Raw genomic sequence first — 14,716 nt, forward strand, 5'->3', positions numbered from 1 at the left:
CTACGTTAGTATAAACCAAAGTTGTACCTTGCAGTTATGAACACCATAAATTCTTTAAATGAAGAATTGAAATATATTGTTAAATCCCTTTTTAAAAGAAAAAAGCATAATTCTATTAGATACAGCCAGGGGCGCAGAAAAGGGGGTGGGGGGGTTAAGGAGAAGGATGCAAGGGGCCCATGATCGACCGGGGTCCAGAAGGGCCCCTAATAAAATTATAATTATAAAATAATATGTCACTCAGTAATAAACGTACATTAGCCATATATTTCATTTACAATGCATTGGTAGCAACGGTATGTGTATTTGTTTAGTAAACTTTCTCAACGCCACCCCCTCCCCATATACGTCAAATGGTTCAGTCCACCAGCTCCAGCCTGGAGAAACCGAGTTTTTTCACGTTATGAGATTGTTAGTGGGGGCGGAGACAGCAAGATGCCCAAACAAGTCCGGTAGCCAAAAACGCAAAGCAATCAGTTTAGGTAGGAGAAAAAAAGCTAGGGTGACAATATGTCAGCCAGTACTTTCATAGGCAAGGTGGGTTAGTGGTTCATGTGATGGAATGTTCTGGAGCAACAGTGGATTCTTGTTCTATAGATGATAATGTTCAAATTCCAATAAATCATAATTGGCGATTTTGTTTTTGGTGGTGTTTGCAGAGATTTTACTTGTTACTCCACAGATCATAATTGCATTTCTTTTTAATACTAGAGTTTAGTATTTCAGTTTTGATTTTTCTGAAAAGTACATAAAAAATGTATGATCACTTATTGAAAGAAAGAGATGGTTTTGTGATATAGAGAATCAGTCTTGCAGCAAAAAATTTTCATGGGGCCCCAAACCCCTGGCAGCGCCCCTGGATACAGCTCCTGCAATTAGTTTGTAATGTGAACCCCGGCCTATATATTACTCACAATTTTATTTGGGGTTTTTCTTTCTAAAAACTCACCATTTGTCATTTTTTTTGTTCTTTCTATAAGACATTAAGATGCCACAAGTTGGCAACAAGGCCCTGGTTTTGAGGGTATTACTGACTGCAGTCAAGGAAGTTATGTTGAAGATATGTTATGTCTTTATTTTGTCATCATATCATCAGGAGGCCATTTTCTTTTTCTGCTTAATGTATAATGAGTTTGAATTGGTTACGTGTTTTGGGTTCACAGTTTGTGGCATATTTATGATTTCATCTATTAATATAGGCACTTATATTTTGAGGGGGCTATTTACAGCAGGGCTTGGCTCGTACCCCGCATGCGTGTGCACAGCATGTATATATACAACCGGCGCGTCTGCAAAGAGATCCTACGGCATTTGCAGGCTCAGCAAGCCAGAGGAGGCAGGACAATTTGTCGCTGCTTCGCCATAACCTACCTGGTTGCTCACAATGCCGAGCATCCTACAGTTCCTAGCCCAGGAGCACCCTCGCCGCTCACCTGAGCTAACGCGGTGTGACAAATGTTTCCCCTTTGGAAAGTTTTTAGGGGGATTACTTCGAAGGGAAAAACCCTGCATTCGGATTTGAAATATGTCTTTCGTGACACCTTTTCCAGGAACTTTTCCAACACAACTATTGTAGTAGACACACACAGTACATTTTTATGTTGGAACGTGTCATGTCAATTTGAAACCAATCAAAAGGATTTAATCATTTTATTATTATCGTCAAGCCTATTTACATTCATACCATCCCTCTCTGGGATTAAATAGGCTACTCCCCCGTTCACTTCTTGCCCCTTGTCACTGGGCTTCACACTTGGGCAGCAGTATTCCGCCCACGTGTTTGGACTTCTCTGGAGGACAGATTGGATTCCTGTGGTTATGTTTCAAGACATTCCCTCTCTAGGGTAGTGAAATAAATCACATCTATTGTGCACACAGTCTGGGTGTGTTCTCCGTAGGTGGGCCCACGTTGCTACTTTTTTTGTGTCGTTCAAGATTAATGATCAAATGGTGAAATTGTGAATTTCAATCAGAAATCATGTAGTGAACTATGTAATGTGCTAATAAAATGACCACCGTAATTGCACTCATTTGATTTATGGGGAAATCACGTTTTGCGTGGTTTATTTGTGATCAGTCGAGCAAATTGTAAAACTGGCAATCTGTTAATACGATCAAGTTGATCTTTATGGTTGAACAGAGAACTTTCCAAATATCTTTGAACCTTCGTAAGTCAATGCGATTCTTGTCCTACTTGTAGGCCTGCACTCATTGTTCGTGCTGATGCTGAAAAAGGGGCATCCTCCCCCCAAAAAACACACACTTTATTTATAGCCTCAAAAATTGCCAAGTCAGGTGGATTTTATTTGTACAGTAGCAATTTACAAGATAGGTTTTCCAAGGCACTTTGCTGTCTTGAGTGCCTGAGTGGGTCTCCTAATGAGATGGCTTTGGGCACCACATTTCCTGGCCTTTGGTGGGGTGTGCAGATTTGCAGCCCCTTATGCCGTTCCCGGCTTCTCTCACATAGTCCCAGGAATATTTGGCCCGGGTGCTCTGTATCTGGATTCTCACAACAGATGACTATGTCATCCGCAAGGTGAGATCTTGCAGTTTACCTGTCAATGTCAAGCCCAGGCTGGTGTTGATGGTGTTTGTGTGTGCCACATTGCGTGGATGAGGTGGTTTCCCTCAGCCTCACCTGCTGTGTCCTGCCTGTCCAGCAATCATGGACTACATGTCGTACTTGCCCAGCTGTTTCCTGAGCGTCCAAACACTGTTTCAGGACCGTCTTGCCCATATAGTCCAAAACCTCAAAACCTCCAGGTAGTGCTTCATCCATTTGCCATGTGCATTCTCTGCCAGACGATATTCTTCAAATCCTGGATCTGGATCAGAAAAAAAAACCCAGAATATTTTATGGTACTGATTTGAAGCTGTGTTTTATGACTTTGGCATATGATGGCAAACTGAATCATTTGCTTGTAGATTAATGTGTGCATTAGATAAATGTGTGCCAACAAAATTGGTTGAACCCACCAAAGTCTAATCCAAAGTCCAGAGACCTCAGAGAATAATTGATGTTTATTCAAGACAGAGATACCGTACATGCAGCTGAGAAACTCTTTTCAAAGCAACTTCACAGAGAAATTACTGGAGTGCCCATCTGATTTGCATATTAGAAATGGTAATCACAAAGTTCCTCGCGAGACTACAGTCAAAAAGTAGTTGTCCTCTACTCAAATTCTTACTTTTTACAGTTTGCACAAATCCAATAAAGCTGCCCGCTTCTTTTAAAATTTTGCGATCGATTAGGAAACTGCCAGCTCCAAACAGCAGGATACCTGCTATCAGAATTCCACAATTGTATGCGTCTTCTTCATCCTTGACAGAAAGTATCGACAGGAATATTATCTTTTACTTGTTTCAGGAATCCAAAGTACACCCAATGTTGTGTCTGGACATGGAGGTTCCACTTTAGCTACTCGACCCCGCCCACAGCACCCGTCCAATTTAAGCCACAGGTTTTCAAATTTACCATTACTATAGTCCGGAAACTTGTCTTTGAGCAGGTGGCTTTGCACACACTTGAAATGACGGGCAGAAATGCAAAAAAAAATAAAAAAAATAAAAATGACTTCTAATTACTCATCATCATACATAAAATGCTGTTATGATTAAAACAAATAAAGCAATTTTTGTGCATCAGCGTTTCCCGTTATTTGTTTTTGGGGACCCTCCAAATAGCAGTTTTCTAATAATGACATTTTTTTTTTTTCAAAATTTGCACTCCTTGCAGATATTTTATTTGAGAGTTGCTTGTCTCATGGATGAATGCACAACACACAACGCTGTGTGCACTGGAATGTTGCCAGACTTTCCGAGGTTCACGCCACAACATAGGCAACCAATCCATTTTCTTGATTTTTATGAGCTTGTACGCTTCCATTCACTGAAGCACAGTAAGTATTAGCACAAGTCCCTGCACCATGACAAGGCCTGGGGCCAATTTAGGAACAGCGCGGATACAGTAGCTTTGGCTTTGCAGGCCCGGGATTCTTTCGTTAGGAGAAAGGTCTGGTACAATAGCACATTTTTAATTTTTTTCAACAAAACGGTGTCAGTGTGACTAATATGTCAATTAAAATGTTGGGTTATTGCTGTAATAAAATATTGCATGGATGCTTTTGACTCACACAATGTCGTCATCATACTCTAGGCTACTCATCAGGGATTTTTCTTTAGACTTTCTTTGGGAGCAGACCTGGGAGGTAAAATATCTACAGCAATAGAGAGTTGCAGCACCAAGCTCGATTTGTTTACCTTTTCGTTTGAAGGTGGGGCTTTTGAGCACCAGGGGCGTATTGACTTCTGCTTCTGAGGAGCTACCGGACTGTAACATTCCATAGTCCCCGCCTATAACCGGCAGATCAGGAAAAGATCCCCCTGCCTCCTTACAAAAATGGAAAACACCAAATGTCATGAACCAATTAAAGCCCCAAGATTAAACATAATGATACAATACAACTTTATTTTTATTGCACATTTCACAACAGCTGGAGCTTTAACTAAGCACTTTCCATATGGTGTAATATAAAATACCAGGGAATTAGAACAAAACACATAAACACATATACAATAAATACCAGACGAACAGCAGAACAGCGACAGTCTTATCCAATTAAAATCAATGTCCAATTTAAAACCCAAATTTGGGACTGTTGGCCGATAGATAAGATGCCAGAGGGCCAAGGTCAACAGGGTTGAAAGTAGAAGGGCCACTTGGACCGAACACCATAACTTCTGTCTTCTTTTCGTTGAAATTCAAGAAATTAAGTAATATCCAGAATTTGATTCCTCGAGACAGGACAAAAGTGGTCTCAAGGAGAGAGCGTCTTTTTTTGCTCAGGTGGACCTAGATCTGACTGAAATCCGCATAGCAATGGAAGAAAATTCCATGTTTTCGTCGGATGGAACCTAGGGACAGCAAGTACAACAAAAACAGCAAGGACCCCAAACCAGAACCTTGTGGAACACCATATGACACTTCCCCTGAGAACATCCTGAATTACTTATAAAAACATTTTTTAATACAGATAACTACTATATTATAAAGCAGTTTACTCTGACTAAATTAGATGTCTTAATAACTAATTGGGTAGGATATAAGTAATACATCATCATTTTACAAGCCATTATTACTTTGTGTTATATTGCTGACTGTGATTCTCTCTCATTTGTGAGAACTTTTTTTTCCATGTAATTGATATGGCAGCATATATATAAAATTGACGAAACTTGTTACATGTTCTTAATTTTTTTTAATTATAACGGCTAATTGCGTATTGTTTTGGATTCTGGTGTATTTTGACTGTTATTTGTTGGTCACAAATGTTATGTTACTTTTTTACCAATGGTAGCTAATTATTAGCGACAAATTTACCTCAGAGAAATCAGACAAAAAGGAAAGCACCATCATACTCCATGAATTGTTCAGAGAATAGGTGCAACCATGTGTCATCTCCGTAAAAGATAATTTTTCTTCCCCGCTGCGTTGGCTTGCCAAATAAGATTGTCTTCATATACGGCTGGGGAATTTAGATTCATCATTCTTTGGATAAAAAATTAGGTGTTGAAAGATGCCATGCAATTAATTACATCTTGTAAATGTAACTAATTGGGTTGATTAGGTCTGAGTGGAATTGTTTTAGAATAGAATAGAATAGAAATCCCTTTATTGTCATTGTACTCAAGTGTGCAACGAGATTTATTCACATTAATTGTGGCGAAACAGCCTGCTTAGAAAACAAAAAACATTCTCACACATTTCTGTGGTCGACAATCCAAATGACTGAAAATCAGCTTTTTTGCCGTTGTGGGTGCGAACACAAACGCCTTGCTCCGAAAGGAAGCGGTTCAACTCATTCCCGTTATATTCGTCGCAAGGGAAACAAGGGTCTACATGACTGGATGCACCGTATTGTTGCTGTGGAGCGAACTACGGCTAACAAGGCTTCAATCTTACATTATGAAGACTGAAAAAGGATTCAGCTACAATGGCAGATCAATAAATGAATCTCAACAAGTGGAACCTAAAAAGAAAGCTGTGTTGGAACAAGTGGTTAAGTCAACCCCAAACCTCGGAAAAAGGCCAAATGGTTGAATTAATGGACGTAGATTGCAATGTGGACATCGTTCACGGTAAATTGACTGTTGAGTTTGAGGATGTCAATGGAATTTCAACAGCTGAATACAACCGTTAAAGGACTATTGTGACAAAATCAGAAGAGATCATAGACAACACGAACGGACATGGTATGGCCCAAAAGTTAAAAACTTCAAGGTTACTGCTCGAGGTGATGTTTGAATAACGCGAAATAAGCAAATGAAGCCAATGAAAATATTTCTCATCTTGACATCGTCTAGAAAGTCTAAAAGTCCGACGGCAAGCTCTCGGTTGTTCATCATCCAGGAGCTTGAAACCTGGAGCAGTGGAACCGGAAGCTAAGCTTAAAGCAACATTTATAGAACAGGAAGCTCGGCTTAAAGCACCAGCAATAGAACAGGAAGCTAAAGCCACAGCGGAGCGCATTAGACAAGCAATGCTAGCTAGGCTTCAACTAGCAAAACTGGAACAGGAACGCTAGCCTACCAGCAACAATAAGATGGGCAGCTGTAGAGCGCGTTGTCCTGAGACCGAAAGTTTGGCTGTTCGAATCTTGGATGTTTTGTTTTGCTTTTGCTGCTGTTCCTGTTACGAGGACGCAACATCGTCATGTTGGTGCATGCTGTGGTTTAGCAGAGTAATAAAGAGCTGCCGTGCTAGCATGACCGGAAGACCTAGGTATCTCGAACAGGAATGGCTGAACACGCTATACTTACGACAATGAAGGAAGATCTTGAGATAACGTCTTTGTACTTTGCCAGCGCATAAGAGGTGATCCATTGGAGTAGAGACAAATGATCATGGATAAACTAATTTTTGTTACTGGGTCACTTTTTGGAAATGGCATCTCTGACAGGGTGAAACCAAGTAAATGTTTAATCCTCTCATCATATTATTGCATAATCTACTGGACACTTCGGTGATTTTATAACTGAGAGTTCCATAAAATATTAAATACACAAGTAAGGGCAAGTGCTCTTTGAATTAAATTAAAAATGTCAGCAAAAACAACATTGAACTTGAGCTTTTTGAATATTCTTTGCTTGAAATCTCGTTGATCACATTTTGAGAAGTATTGAAGTAATTGAAGCATAATTAAAAGCTTTCAAAAATTCAATTGTGATCGTGATGAACACCAAACCGGGTCGCAAATGAAATATTCCATTAGGCTAAGTTTCTATTTTTGGTTTACATTTTTATATATCCGACTCCAATCATAACCTTCACCACGTCACTATCGCTGACCCATTTTGGTCTATCGCGGACAACTAGTAAAAAGTCTCATGTATTCGTATCCAGATTTTTTTCCAGAATAATACGTAGGAATACCAAGTTCCCAACTAGAGCATACAATATTCGGTAAGTGTCAAGAAATGTTTACTCACTTGGGCTATACTCACTAGCAATCCTTTAAACAAATACAGTGGTGATACGTTTAGAAATTTAAATAAAATTAACAAACAAAACAGCCTTAAGTTCAAAGAAATTATTAATATTATTAATATATTACAGCTTCATGCAAACAATCTTCCACAATCTGTAAACCTGTACGTGCAGTGCAGGAATTATTTCAGTCCACTTAGTCTCCGGTCTTTCTCATGATAATGACAGACTGACTGAAGAAATTGCAGTTTGTTTCACTAGATGGCAATATTGTCTTACAAAATACTGAGTCTAAGCCTCCCCGCTCAAAGATGGTCCAATATTAATAAAATGAAGAGGGGACCAACTTTTGATTTATAATTATTTATTTACATGCTCAACAGACACCGACAAGCAGATTTCCTACAGAATGTCCAGCGACACCCTGACTTGCTCAATGGGAATCCACATATTTTGTTTCGCTCATTCTCATTTACAGCACACCGGCTATAAACTACTAGAAAATTAAATATTACAGAGCGTTCCAGACATTCCATATTTTCTACTCCTCAATGCAATCTAAAGAAATATTCCAAATGGAGCAAGCGATAAGTGCGCCGTTAGAGGAGCAGGCCAAAGGCAAACTGTCCGGTAGAGGGCGCACGAGTACTGTAAATATTATGAGACTCCGTCAACCTCACAAAACCACACACATTATCCTGGCAAAGTAATAGCACTTTCTATGCTGATCACTTCCCTTTTAGTTGAATTCAAATTGTTATTGTTATTAATCAGTATTCTATAGTCTTGACAGCCTAATTGCACCAATTGTGTCTCTGAAAATGTGACCCGAATAGGAATAGGTGCTTATTGTCCAATAAAAACAAAGGCTCCTCACGAGTTTGTCCAGAGTTCAACTTGCCACATTACGCTCATTTTAAAGGTGCAAGTACATATGAATAATTCAGCTATAATTAGTGTGTCAACAGTGACTTCCTCCAGTGCAGTGATCCTTTGACATTGAGAAGGCATGTGGTGAGACTGGCACCTCCCTCATGTTTAATTTGGCCTTACTAAGCAACACACTTTCTACGTGTTTGCTGACTTGTTCCGTCATTTGAGATTCTTTCCGTGTGTTCAATTGAAATTTCCACCATTTTGGAACTCTTAATTAGTCATTGCTGATGGACGAGCAGCACTTGCTTTGAAAAAATTTAAATTATATATATTTTTTGCTACAAATGCAACATATGAAGGTATGCATGCAGGTTTTGTTGTTATTCTTACAATATATTAAGCATTTTATCACATATGTAACTTGGACAGTCTTTTGTGTACCTCCAACCATCACGATTCTTTGAAAAAACAGATTCCGTATGACTATTCAATATATTGCCACCATCTGATTTTCAGTTTTTTTCATCAGTTTTTTTTTGTTTGTTTTTTTTTACGGTTAGAGTTGCACAAATGTTTAAATGCTGCGCAGAAAATGAAATAGATAATTCCATGTATTTATTGCCAAAAATGGTTTGTAGTCTCACCACAAAATTTCCATTAAATCATATATTTTTAAAGACACAATTGGTTTGAGATTTTTGTGTTTTGAATTATTATTATTTTTATATAAGAAATCAACAGCAACAAATGCTGCCAAATTCTTCATATTAATGTTACAACATTCTGCTAAATTCTAATGAAAAGTCAAATCAAACCATTTCCATTGTAAATGATCTTTCCCACCCGTGCTCTTCTTTTTGTGAAACCCATTATTGAAGCCTGATATGCATGAGGTTCAATTTTGAAATGACTCCAAGATGAATGAAGCTCATGAAAATTTTGCCAAATGAGAGGTGCGGGTGGGGGCAGTAGAAGGTAGCATTTTGGCCCTCACGTGAATAAAGGCCGGTAAACGAATGCCTCGTAATCGCAAGTAAAGTAAACTGCCATTCTGCCACTATATTTACAGTACGTAATAAGTGTTTCCATGTGCGGACAAAGTGTAAAAGTGTCTTGATATATCTCCCAGCAGTATTGATGGTTGTGATGAAGACACGCAATAAAGTCACGTAGCAGGAGATTTGGTCGACCAGTGTATCCAGTGATCAGTCAGTTGCTTGACAAATGACAAGTCTTGTGGGGGTGGACAGAAATGTGAAATAAAACAGTGTATGAGAACAGGGAAGAGGTTAGGGGATTAGAGGTGACCTGCCCCCCCCCACCCCCGAGGAGAAGTCGGCCTGTCGCATTTCCTGATTACAACCAATAAGTCTCAATTTCACACAACAACACCAACTACTCATTTGGGGCAGTGTCTATATTATAGAGCTTGCAGGAGAGATTGAGTTGGTCGACTTTTTGTCCCACTGGGTTGGTAAGACCACTTGCGCTTATATATCGCCTTTACAGTTTTCATCCTCTGCTCAAATTCGATGTGTGGTATATATAACGGTGCATTTTGGGAGAAAAATACACCTCTAACGTTGAGATGAACTTTTTTCTTTTATTTTCCATACCACATTCAGTATCATACTCTATGTTCAATGTATGTACAGTCTATGTATAATTTTTTTTATATTAATGAGGCAACATTTGTATTTGTGCACACAACCTGTGACACATTTGCTACTATTAAATTAGCAACAACCATTCTGCGTTACACATTTACCTCAGCTGGGTACATGATGAGGACTTGGTTTATGCTTAGTCCTCTTTTTGAAATACTGTGCACCTCATTTTAATTCATCTCTGGAGGATATTTAACTGCCCCCCCCCCCCGAATCCCCAAGTTTTATGCAGATAAGAGTGAATGCTTTCCCATCCCACAATTGGCGGGTGCCCAGTATGCAGGAGTTTATCTGGCACACTTGTCCCTCCCTCCAATATTTCACTTCTGGTTGGGCTCTCTCTTACTGATAGCTTTATCACTGCAGAGGGGTCAGATGCTGACACCAGCATAAGGGCCGCTTAAATCGCTCTAAACAACATCTATCATGGACACTATAAAATAAACTTCACAGCATGCACAATACAGTGGCCTCGTGCTAAGAAGTGCTCGTCTATCATAAGACTGCTTGACTTCAGGAAGCCCATTTTTTGATGATATGTACTGTATTGAGAAGTGGAAGGAGCTGTTTTTTTTTTTTTTTCACCAAGAAGTCTTCATGAGTAATTTCGGACTGCAGAGTGTTTGGGAAATCTACCACTCAACAGAGAAGTTAGTCTTCGGTGGCTTATGGCTTATGTTCCACTGATTGACAGGGAAATTCCATCAAATCAATAAAAAATTGAAGAGCAGAAATTATGAGAAGAGCAAAAGACAAAAGCTTTACATTAATTGACTATGAGTTGAGCACAAACCTCACCAAGGACTGATCACCAACAAATTGTACACATTCACAGATACCATCCTCCTTTTTGGATTTTATAATTAAGATTAATGTATTATTCACTGAGAATATCCTGGATCCTCACCAAAATGGAATGTTCTTTCCTTGGCTCCTGCCCCGCAGCTCCGTACAGAGTTTTGTGGAAATCAATTAAGTAGGTTTTTCTCAATCCTGCCAACAAACAATGAAAACACAACCTCCTTGGTTGAGATTGTTTTTACATTTTAAGTAACATAATATATGTACTATATAGAGCAGGCGTGGGCAAACTACGGCCCGGGGGCCACCTGCGTCCCGTTAAATTTTTTAATCCGGCCCGCCGAACCTGATAAAAAATAAATGAATACGCCTTTTTAATGTTTTATTTTCTAAATACTGTGGTTTTTCAAAGACATGTATTGTTGTAATGCTTTTGTTCACTTTCATTTAAAATTAAATGTATTTTTTTTTTTTTAGGTGAGGTTACCAAAACATTCCATCCATCTGCTTCTGGTCCGGCCCCTCTGTCACATTTTAGAACCCATTGTGGCCCGCCAATCAAAAAGTTTACCCACCCATGATATAGACGATAAAAAAAAAAAAAAAAAGACTTTTGTCTGTGACATTTGTTGTTGAAGTTATCAAGTTACAGTTCCTAAGTGACTGACTGATTCAGACACATGTGAGTGTTTCAAAGTGATTAAAGTCTGTAGTGGCTCTGCAAGAGAAGAGTGGTGGTGTTGGATGGAATAAATGATCCGGAAAAGAGTAATTATTGTCCAAATCCATCCCTTAATTTCTTTAAAAGCCAATTGAGAAGTCAGAGCAGCTCAATGCTCATCCACTAAACTTAACACTCTACTATGCCATACAATTTAATTATTAGGACATGATTCATTCACTGAGTGGTCACTCATTCGATGGGACCATTTATTGGCCTTGCCTATTCTATGCAGCTCAAGAATCCGCCTCGGCCAGTAATCACTGGACTGTACAAATGTAATTTAGATACTTGATTGAGGAAGCGCTTGCTAATTAAGCGTTTTTGTAATGTAGTGCATGGTCATTTTGCCTGGCTATTCATCAGAAACGATGTGATGATTAGTCCTATGAAAATAAAAAAAAAATAATAATGGATGAGCTGCTTACATACTGGAAAGAAAACAGTGTCTTATCTAAAAATTAAAATTAAATTATTTTTGCACGCGTATCTATGGATTACATTAATTATGCTTTAACCGAAAAAAACAGCAACATGCAGAAATTCACATTTTTTTAAGATGCTAAAAAATTGAGCTTAAATACAAGTGCTACTAAATTAATATTGGAATTGTTCTCATTACAAATAGAGTAACTGTTAACGGAGCAAATGCCACCTTTCATTTAATTTCTTTTGTAACATTTAAAAGGGGAATTCCACTGTGACCACAATAAACACAAATCGCACGCATAAAAAGATAACAGAATGAAGACTTTTTTGCGGAAGATTGAGAGAGAATTTGTCTCACCACCACGGCTCTGATTCTATTTACGGCTTTTAACAGAAATCTGATTAACGGAAGGCATTTTAAGCAGACCTGGAGGAGGAGGAGTGAGGAATGGTGGAGAGGAAGGACCGCTTTCATTAAATCAGCAATCGATGCCAGCGCTCCTCCGAGAGCAGCGTGCGCGAATAAAGGAATAAAACAAAATGAAATAAAGGAGCCATTTCATGTTTATCTACACCGCTCGTGGGTTAAGTGCACTGTCGATGGAACATCACTTGACACAGTTGGAATTTTCCTGCCTTTTCCCCCCCTGATCATGTCTGCCTGAGTAGCTTTCTAATACACTAGTGACAAGCATATATGAATTACAAGATAACTGTCCATTTTTTTCCATTAGACGCAGGGGGAGGATTTTAAGGATCAGAACACACGTGATGATCTGCGTTGTCAAATCAGCAGCCAACTGCAATAAAGACATCATCCTGTGGGTCAGCGATGCAAAACTAGCGGAAATTATGCAACACATTCTCAGAAATGAACCTGAGGTGGTGGCCTAAGGGCCCGCGGAGGGGGGGGGGGCATCATTTCCCCCAACAGATCGAGCCAATCAAGCCTGCATTATAGCCCCATTAGATAAGGCTATTGCCCCGAATGATTCGCCAACCACCAACATGGTCTCACATCACAGCCCCGCCAAAGCAATAAACAGAATTAATTTCAGAATTAGCTTTCAATATACGAGGCATCCAAAATAAATACCGATGGTAGAGCTGCGTTTGCAAGGTACATGTATTTTTAGGGGCAATATTGCGGTCGAGGTGGTCATAAAAGGTTACCGAGGGGTTGTGGATTCAGCCGAGTAGCACAATTGACAGATGCACCAGAGGACCGTGAAGTTCTGGCTAGTAATTCACCTGCTTCAGCACTTTTGGTGTGGAGGGGAGGAGGACTTGCGGTGATGATAACGCTGCTGATTAAACAATACACAAGTGGGTCGAAAATTATCAAATCTCACAGGCTGCGGCACTAAGGAGGCTGTACTGTACCTCGTAATGTGACCGCTTTGTTTTTTTTTTACTTCGAATGTCCCATTACGCCACTTGCTAACGTGTCCCCATGTTCTCTTTTAAAGTAGCAGTAAGGAATAACTTGGATTTTTTTTTTTTTTTTGCGCTAGGCCCCTCCTACAGCACACTGAGTCGTGACTACTGACGGTGCACAGTGAAGAACGTACAAGCGCACCTGCGTAACATCAGAAAGATTTACTTGCACTCATTTCAAATGACTTATTATATATTTCATGTCAAGCTACGAAAAAGAAGTGAACACACGCGACAGTCAATCATTTACAGCATGTCGTGCATGATCACTGTACATTTTTAAAACTATCACACTTCCATGCTTGTGATAAGATAAGATAAGATAAGATGACAGAATTTCCCCCAGGGAGACATCGGAGGAAAATGATCTCCCAGATTTACATGTATATTTTTTTTTTTGCAAATTTGCCTCAGGGGACGGAATTCTGTATGGGAATCACTCACTCACCCCTGACAGGGATTTGGCTGTTGGCTCCTCAAATGACAAAAGGAGCAAAGAATCACCTGAGGAGTGAGAAGCAGCCAAAATAGAGAAGCTTATCATGTTCAATTTGTGGATCATTTGTCATTCTTAATGTTCCTTTTCATTTGGAATAAAATTAATGGACTTAAATTTTTCTTTTTCATCTTGTAGTAGTTCTTCCGTCTCCACACCTTTTAGGATGTCATTTAATCAAAAAGGCAATACCTTGTGTTGCAAAGTAACCAAACCTTACCTTTAAATAGAACATGATGCAAAATTGACCAATGCACGTGCATGTCTTTCCATTCGCTGATCTCATAAAGACAAGCTGACATTGTGTGGGAGCACAGCTGCTGCACATCACAACTGCAATTGCTCCAGCTGTGCACACGATTGTTCTTTAGTGCTGTGTCAGTGTTTGGACATCTTTTTTTCACAATGTTTCTTCACCAATCATTAATTGAACATTCATGAAAATGTCAATATTAATTGAATGGAAAATGGGGTTGTGTACTATGGAATTTTTTTCCGAGGTTAAAATTCTGGTTTATGATTTTTTTTTTAATATGTGAAAAAGAATTAAATGATTGATTGAGTGAGTTAAAGTTGAACCCTTTTTAGAATTATTTTTTTAATTAAATCATTGTAAAACCTATAAAAAAAAATATAAAATGTAATCTTTTGTTCTCCATCCTTTTTTAATTTTTTTATGTAATATTTGTTTTCTCAGCAACCTTAATTTAGAATTAACTTTGATGTGATATATCGTGACATATACACAGTATGAAACACTCAAATTGACAAAAAACAAACTCTAAAACTGTAACATTTGC

General features: G+C 38.9%; 1 long non-coding RNA gene across 2 annotated transcripts; it reads right to left on the minus strand.

Annotated features, from left to right (window-relative positions):
* Window positions 1–2,336: 2,336 nt before the first annotated feature.
* LOC148337309 (uncharacterized) lies at window positions 2,337–14,242 on the minus strand. Of its 2 annotated transcripts, none has more exons than XR_015843098.1 (3): window positions 14,137–14,242; window positions 4,264–4,393; window positions 2,337–2,828 (listed from the first exon to the last, which is right to left on the minus strand). It is a non-coding gene; the product is annotated as an uncharacterized LOC148337309 (long non-coding RNA). The 2 variants fall into 2 exon arrangements; XR_015843097.1 differs by lacking the exon at window positions 14,137–14,242 and adding an exon at window positions 6,823–6,923.
* Window positions 14,243–14,716: the final 474 nt, after the last annotated feature.

This window comes from Idiotropiscis lumnitzeri, chromosome 5 (genome assembly GCF_059441095.1).
Source record: "Idiotropiscis lumnitzeri isolate Australia: NSW breed Sydney's pygmy pipehorse chromosome 5, RoL_Ilum_1.0, whole genome shotgun sequence".
In the NCBI taxonomy this organism is placed as follows: domain Eukaryota; kingdom Metazoa; phylum Chordata; class Actinopteri; order Syngnathiformes; family Syngnathidae; genus Idiotropiscis; species Idiotropiscis lumnitzeri.